The sequence below is a fragment of the Castor canadensis genome, chromosome 1, assembly GCF_047511655.1.
Source record: "Castor canadensis chromosome 1, mCasCan1.hap1v2, whole genome shotgun sequence".
NCBI lineage: Eukaryota > Metazoa > Chordata > Mammalia > Rodentia > Castoridae > Castor > Castor canadensis.
The window spans coordinates 143,553,016-143,561,811 of record NC_133386.1 but is presented as its reverse complement, the minus strand read 5'-3'; the positions used below and the strand labels follow the sequence as shown (position 1 = coordinate 143,561,811).

The 8,796-nt window shown below is 37.1% G+C and overlaps 1 pseudogene; it reads right to left on the bottom strand.

The window, feature by feature from the left end:
- Positions 1-542: 542 nt before the first annotated feature.
- On the bottom strand, positions 543-6,142 carry LOC109679295 (olfactory receptor 52E5-like; annotated as a pseudogene).
- Positions 6,143-8,796: the final 2,654 nt, after the last annotated feature.

Genomic DNA, 8,796 nt, shown 5'->3' with positions numbered 1-8,796 from the left:
CAACAACAAAAATAATAAATAAATAAATAAGAATTTTGTAATTTAAATATGAGTATTTTAGGGGCCTGGTGTGGTGGCTCACATGTGTAATCCCAGATTCTGGGAATGAGGACCACAGTTCAAGGCCAGTCCCTGCAAAAGTTAGTGATGAACCATGTTAACAAATGTGCTAGATGTGGTGGCACATGCTTGTAATCTTAGATTGAAGGCAAATGGCAGGAGGATCCTGACTTTAGCCTAGCTCAGGAAAAAAAAAGTGCAAATTCCTATCTAAAAAGTAAGAAAAGAAAAAAGGACTGGAGGTATGGCTCAAGTAGTGTAGTGCTTGCCTAACAAGCATGAGGTCTGTGTTCAAAACCCCAGTACCATCAAAACATTGAGTATTTTTGTACTTTCTATGGATTAAAGTAGAGACACTGCCTTCCAATGGGAAAGTATAAGCCATAGAAGACTATGTAATGGGATTGGCTTTTCTGGGACTGTCAGAGGAGTTAAACAAAAATGTTTCCAGTGTTTATTTGTGGTCTGATCTCATTACCATCTTACTGGACTGTCATAGCAGATTCTCTTGGAACTAGACATCGATAACTTTTAGGGTTAAGCATCCTTAGAATCCGTTCTCTTATCTGTTTTGTCCTGACCCCATAGATAACAGGGTTAAGGGCGGGGGGCACAACCACATAGAGATTAGCCAGAAGTATGTGAATGAGGGATGTTGTGGCCAAAGCGGTGTGTCATGAAGGAAAACAGGGCTGGCAGATAGAAGGCCAACATGACGCACACATGGGAGCCACATGTGCTGAGTGCCTTGAGCCGGGCATCCCAGGACAGGAGATGGAAGACTGCTCGAAGAATTTACACATAGGAAAATCCAATTACAGAAAGGTCGATGTATCCTGCTGAGAAAACAATCAAACCATAAATAACATTGATCCTAACACTGGCACAAGCTAACTTTGCTAAACCCATGTGTTCACAATAGGTGTGGGGGATATTTCGGACACCACAGAAAGGCAATCTCAGGATGAGAAATATGAGTGGAGTCACAAACACCAAAGTCTATGGCAACTATGCCCAGAATGGCTATAACCTTGTTGGTGAGGATCATGCTATACCTCAGTGGGTTACAGATGGCGATATAGCGATCTATGGCCATGACTGTTAGCACCACAGACTCCAGGCCAGTGCACATGTGGATGGTGTACATCTGTGTGATGCAGGCCCCAAACATGATCTCCTTGAGACTGAGCCAGAAAATGCCCAGCATCTTGGGGATAGTGGCTGTGGATAAGCCTAAATCAGTGCAGGCCAACATGGCCAGGAAGTAAAACATGGGTGGAGGCTGCGTTCAGTCTGAATTACAAAGACGATTATGATGTTCCCCAGGAGGGCTATTAGGTACACTGCAAAGAAGGGGATGCCGATCCAGATTCCCATGTCTTCCAGTCCTGGGATCCCCATCAGAAAAAAGGAGGAGGGGTGGAACTGTGTAGGATTAGCATATGTCCATATTGGGTTTGAATTCCTTCAATAATATACTGTGGAGCCACTTGTAAACATGTGTCATGACTGCCAAAGAGGAAGAAGCTACTTTATGATTTGTTCTTTCCCCGAGTTGTATTAGTCCATTCTTTTTCTCCTTATGGGGTATGATCATATGAAAGTCACTATCAGAACCTTTCACCATCAATGACCCTTTGTGAGATTCACCTTTCTATTCAGCTCTGTCACTTGCCTCAGCAGCCATTATACCAGGCAATTCTTTTAATTTCACTTCCTACTAAAAATGATAATCAATTAAGTTTTTGTTTGGGGAAAAGTATAGCCAGAAGTGTCAGAAACATTTTCAGTCCTTTGCAAGTATTATTTTACATAAAGATTAAAACAGACATGAGATTGGTACTTCTGTCCCTATTTACAAAGGAGATAAATGAGGCTCAGGCCAAGGGAATATATATTTACATATATATTACTATTTGAACATATGTACATGAATATATGTATGTATACATATATATGGCTCAATAGTTGCTGCTTTTAATCGGTAATTTTTTGGTGATATTAAATTTTTATCTGAAGACATCACTCTTGTTAGGTAGGTGCTTTGCCTGTTGAGTCATGCCCCAGTCTTTTTTGCTTTAGTTATTTTTCAGATACCATCTCTCTTTTTTGTCTGAGGCTGACCTGGGACCATGGTCCTTCTATCCATGCCTCTTGCATAGCTGGGATAACAGCATACAATCCCCATGCCCAGCTTGCTGGTTGAGATTTGGTTTTGCTAATTTTGTGCCTAGGCTGGACTCAAATCGTGATCCTACTGATCTCTGCCTCTTGAGTTGCCAGAACTACAGAAATGAACCACAATGCCCAGCTTATTCGGCCATTTTTTTAGTATGTAAACTGAGGGTAACAATACTGATCACCTGATCAGTATATTATATAGAGCTATTTTGACAACTGGAACTTATAGACTTGTGGTGTGTGCTCACTCTGCCCTGCAATATAGATTTTAAGTAACTGTAACATCATCACAGTTATCACTGTTGATGAGGAAGAGCGGCAGAAATATTTCCCTGGCCCATCTCTTTTCATTCCACTTGGCACTTACCATCTTTAAATTATTATTATTTATCATATAAAGCATTTTGTATCACTATTAACATGCAACATGTTTCCAAGGATTTGTAAAGTTTGAATAATTTCTTATTCAAGAAAGAGAAAGAGAGAGAGAGAGAGAGAGAACTTTATGATTAATTTTATATTTTCATTGCTTCTTGTGCAACATGTTTCCAGGACCTCTTCTGAGACACGCAATTTCCATTACAATGGTTGGCTTTTTAACTTTAAGGCTATACTTATTACAAAAATAATACTCTATGAATTATTAACCCTGGATATTGTATTGTTCACTTAAAGTTTTAAACTGATTTGAATTTGAATTTGTCCACTAACATTGTCACAACAAACCAATATCAATAACCTCAGTAATCTTATCAGAATTAAACTCAACAATTGAAATGTTTGTAGTTATTCTTGTATCAGTGAGGAAAATTATTTCTATACTCAAATTCTAAGATTGCTTTTCTTTGTTGTTGAATATGCAAAGTAAATTTTTCATCAGTTACATTATGGAAGCAAGTGAAATCTCCATCTTTTGTGGACAACTATGGTCCATGGAGCCAATTTGGCCCCACATGTGTTTAAGATATCTATACAGAGAGTTTCATTATGACATTTCCACGTATATTTGTATTGTATCCTGAACCCAACATTTGTTTTAGTAAGTAAAGTTTCATTTGAACACAATAATTCTCATTCATTTATATAGTGTCTATTATTGCATTTACTCTACATGCAGAGGTATTTGTGAGTGACACAAGATGACTGGGAAAGCTGAAAACATGTACTCTTTCTCCCTTTATGGAAAATGTTTGGTGACTCCTGAACCACAAGAAGAAAATTTGCAATAGTGACCCCAAGTTCTGGTGAAAAAAGTTGGTATTTTGTAAAATGACACTGAAGATTCCAATCCTAACTTATTTTACAGTTTTATCATCTCCCCATTGTGGTCAAAGTAGACTTCAACCTTTTTGCATTCATTCTATTGTCTGGAAATTGACAGGTTTCAAGAAACTGTCAAATTGAGGGTTTCAAGTCAATTTAACTACAATCTGGGGACCAAACTGTTAATATCCTTCTCATCTCCATGAAGTGCTCTTCTCTCTTGGATTAAGAGATGTTTCTCTATCCTATTTTTCATCTAACCCTTAGATGCTCCTTGAAGTTATTTTTACTCCTTGATGCCTTTCATTTTGTCTTTAAGTCTATCCTCAACCACAGCTTCTTATGTGATTGATTTCACTTCCTGACTGCAAGTGTCACATTGTTTTCCTTCTGATTGTCAAATATCTGTTCTTAGAAAATTTCTTCTCCAATGTTTTATGTATATATTTCCAACTGCTTACAAAATGTCTACAGATGTAACTGAGGCATATCTCATTTAATAAAGTGTGTTCCGAGTTGATCCTTTCCACTCTGGAACCATTTCTTCCTCTATTTTCTCAATTCTCATTAATGATGTTATACACACACTATTCAAGAAACAAGCCTTCAAGACATGATAAATAGTTTTCTATTTATATTCCCTCACTTTTGAGTTCAAATCCTCCTCAATTCCTGTCAGTTTTCCACTCAAGCACACTTAACATAATTAGGTGACCATTTCATAGCTAGAACTGGTGTTCAAGGCGTTAGAGAGACAAAATAAACTCGTGATCCTTCACTCATTGGTCAAATAGTCTACTGAGGGAGACAAACATTAATCCCATCCCTTAAATAAATGTGAACAGCAACTGAGCTACATAGAGTAGTTATCGTACATTAAAGCTTACTAACCTGGTCAGGGTTTACTGGGAATGGTTTTTGGAAGAGGTATTACATAAATTGACAATTAAAGGATGAGAATTCATAAATCAAAGGGCTTCAGTGGAGAAGAACATGTCTAGTTAGTGGACCAGGGTATACAAGACTGGGCTGTGGAAAAATGGCATAGCAAATATGAGGGAGTGAAATGTCAGTATGACCAGGGTTTAGAAAGAAAGCACAGGGTAGATGAGATGAGACAGAAGCCGTAAAAGATCATATAGGCTCTTCTGGTTAATTTTAAGGTGTTTTATTTTTGTCTTAGAAACAATGGAAAGAGACTGTAGGATTTTAATTTTTTTTCTGATTTGCAATTCAAAACCATCACTATGTTTGCACTGTCAAAGCCTATTAAAGATAGCAAGTGCAATTGCATCTGGATCAGTTAGAAGGTTGTCACTGTTTGCAGATGGAGGATGATGGTATCTTGTTCCATACTGCTAGTGATGGAGATTGACCAGAGAAGGTCAATTTTAAAATTGTTTTATATGGTTAATTCTCAGAAATAGTTGTTTAACGAATTTTTCTTTCCCTTTGCAATTACTGTGTTAACAAGGCATCTTTTATCTTAACTTTTTCCCTAATTTGTTACTTTATACCAATGATCTGTGATATTTTTCCTTTATTAAAAACCTTTAAAATTTTATTTATGTAGATGGTACTGGGGTTTGAATTCTGGGCCTCATGCTCACTAGGGCATTGTTCTACCACTTGAGTCACACCCAGCCTCAATATTTTTCATCCTTGAAAAACATTTGAGGGATCAATACAATCACATTTATAAAATGAGACTGAGAAGAACTGATTTGCATACTAAAAGAAGAGAGCGGGGCTTGTGGTACTAAAGCAGTGTATCTGAGGGTATGCATACTTTGAGAAGTCCTCTGTTGGCGCTTGAAGAGGGCCCTTAGGGGAAAAAAAGATGGCCTCAGGATAGGTTTGGGGGAAATATTTCATGTGGACCTGCTTATTATACTATTCTTGCAATACACAATATACACTCATGTGTCAAAATTCTAAAGTCTTGGAGATTTTTCCATGTTCTAACTGCTACTGATGACCTATATCCAGAATTATTTGCAAACTTAGTCTCATTCTCTGTCTTCATCTGTTATATCAGAGTTTCCCGTTCCCATTTATTAATCCCTTAACTCATTTTACAAATATTTATACAGTGCTTACATAGTCGTAGGTACTGGTCCAAATGCAGGTAAACAGAAACCATTCAGTCAGAAAAGTCCTCAACTTCATAGGGCTTAAATGCAATATTTTGCTTCCTGGCCTCAAAGAACATTTCTACTGTCATTGTAATACTCCCATGTTTTGGTATTCTTTGTAGGAAACTTTCTAAAAGGGCTTCGTGTTGTAAATAATTCAAATCCAGAATGTGCTGGTCAATAAGCTTAACCAATACCAGCAGAAATTGTTTGTTTCACTGCCTCTCCTGGAAACCACTTTCATCACCTTATGATTAATGTATGTAACATGTTTTTGTTTAATGAGCACTTTTGTATATATTATCTAAGGTTTTCTCCACCAAAACCCTCTCTTTCCCTTTCTGAATCCCTCTTTTTATATCAAGCTCTGATGAGCTTTTATCAGTGACTGGTTACCATGTTTGAGGTAGAATATTCAATAGATTCTTTACCCACGATCTTAGACTTCTTGTCTTTCAACCCATCTTTCCCCCATTTTTGGACATACAGAGTTACCTTTCCATCGGCCTGACTAATTACTCAAAACTTCTCTTCTGAGATGACAAAATGAAGGACATTGGGAAGGACAGACTTTGTATGTGCCAGCTGATAAATTACCATGTGTATTTCCCTCATGTTTGCATATAACATTCTTTGTTCATATACTCATGCCTACATATGTGCTATTGCATTTGTGAAACTGGTTTGTTTATTTGTGACTAGGGTGGTTTAACTGTGTGCTTTTGTGTTTAGTGTCTGATATGCAGTAGTGAAGCCAGATTATTCTCAAAACATCTTCTCTCTCTCTCTCTCTCTCTTTGTGTGTGTGTGTGTCTCTCTCTCTATATATATATACATATATACACACACTCACACATATACACACACACATATATATACACACACATATACATATATACACACACACATACACACACACACACACACACATACATATACACACACATATCTTGGTGATGCATCTATCTATCTACAGAGATTCTAGCTGGGTTACTGGAGCTCAGTTACTGTCCTTGGGTCCCTCTTTCAAAATAACCCAGAACTGACTCACCTACCTCTGCCCAACATCAGGGATCCTTTGTGAAGGACTGGATGCAACAGACTGCAACTTGCATATGACAGATCTCAATAGTCAGGGCCAAGGGCCAAGGAATTACACAACAACTCTAGTCCCCTGAGAGAAGACTCAACACAGTTGGCTTTGTCCCTGAACCTTGGATTTGGATCAGAAAATTTCCATATCCTTGAGGCTGAATCTCTTTGTTCTGGTCTAAGGCAACTTCTAGTTGCCTGGTGTCTGCAGCCTCCTGTGAGTACCCTTCCCTGAACAGGTCCTAGGAGGCCAGGTACTCAGAGTCATAGAGCCTCACACCAGCACTTTAAATCTTACTGTGGCACTAAGTGGACAGTTACATTTGGCAAAGGGGCAGTGAAGTCAGGAAAAGAGCACTATAGGAAAACCTCAGCATTTCCTTGGTTATCTCAGAAATACACATACATTAATGAGTGGCAGAGACATGATTCTATTCAGTTTTACAAACAATGAGCCACATCAATGATAAGAATTACATGATTTTGTGACCATTTAGTGCCACACTTTAAATCTTATTAATTAATGCAAAATATATTTTGTAAAGGAAAGAAATTTAATATATAGGTTAGGACATGGCTTTCGATCCACCTACATTATCTTGACTTTGGATACTTTAATGTGCATTCCAAGTCTTGGTTTTCTCACATAGAAAACAAGAAATAATTACGTCAACTAGTAGGATTGGTGTAATGATGTAATAGGATAGTGCCTAGAAAATGCTTAGCAACTATTTGTTAAAAGTTGATTGATAAATAATCATTATTATAATTTTTCAACAGCATTATTGCCAGAGTTAACACTTTGGAGTTAGTAAACTTAACTTTTACTCCATTTCTTTTAATTTAATAGCTGATAAAAACCTTCCTTAACATCTCTGAGCCTCATTCTCTTCCTAGGGGTGATAAAAATGACAATAAACATGTCACATGTTTTTTTCACAATGAAATGAAATCATGCACTTGGCTAGTATAGCACAGTGTTTGAAAATAGATCCAAATTATTATTAAAATAAACAATATACTTACTATTTATTTGAAATAGAATTCATTGGTGTTCGATAACCAACCAAACGATCAGATAGAAAAGATTGGCAGTTACTTTTTTAGTTTACCAGAATTCTCATTTAATTTATCCAGGAATGCACTTAGTTTGACCACTACATGTCAATAATACACATATGCCAAGTCAATGTTCCCAGGTTTAATCTCTATTTATTGAGTTCCTGCTATGAATTATACAACATTAACAATTGGTTCCTAAATAAATGAAAGTTAAATCAACAAAAGCTTGCTTTCTATTTGAAGAGTATGGAAATTTAGTGGTCAAGCAGCTACATTTTTTAAAACAAATAATGGAAGTTCTCCTGTGACTTATCACCCAACTGCAAGTTTTCAAGTTATTTTAGGTTAATCTTTACCAAAAATCTTTGACTTATATTATGACAAAAAGGATAGGACAAAATGTTGGTGACTTTTTTAGTGACTGCCTTTTTTTCTTTTTCTTTTTATAAAATTGTTTTATTATTCATATATGCATACAAGGCTTGGATCATTTCTCCTCCCTGTTGCCACGCCCTCCCTTACCACCCTCTTCACCCCCTCCCTTGATACCTGGCAGAAACTATTTTTCCCTTATCTCTAATTTTGTTGAAGAGAGAGTATAAGCAATAATAGGAAGGAACAAGTATTTTTGCTAGTTCAGATAAGGATAGCTATAGAGGGAGTTGACCCACATTAATTTCCTGTGCATGTGTGTTACCTTCTAGGTTAATTCTTTTTGATTTAACCTTTTCTCTAGTTCCTGGTCCCCATTTCCTATTGGCCTCAGTTGCTTTTAAGGTATCTGCTTTAGTTTCTCTGCATTAAGGGCAACAAATGCTAGCTAATTTTTTAGGTGTCTTACCTATCCTCACCCCTCCCTTGTATGCTCTTGCTTTTATCATGTGCTCAAAGTCCAATCCCCTTGTTGTGTTTGCCCTTGATCTAATGTCCACATATGAGGGAGAACATATGATTTTTGGTCTTTTGTGCCAGGCTAACCTCACTCAGAATGATGTTCTCCAAT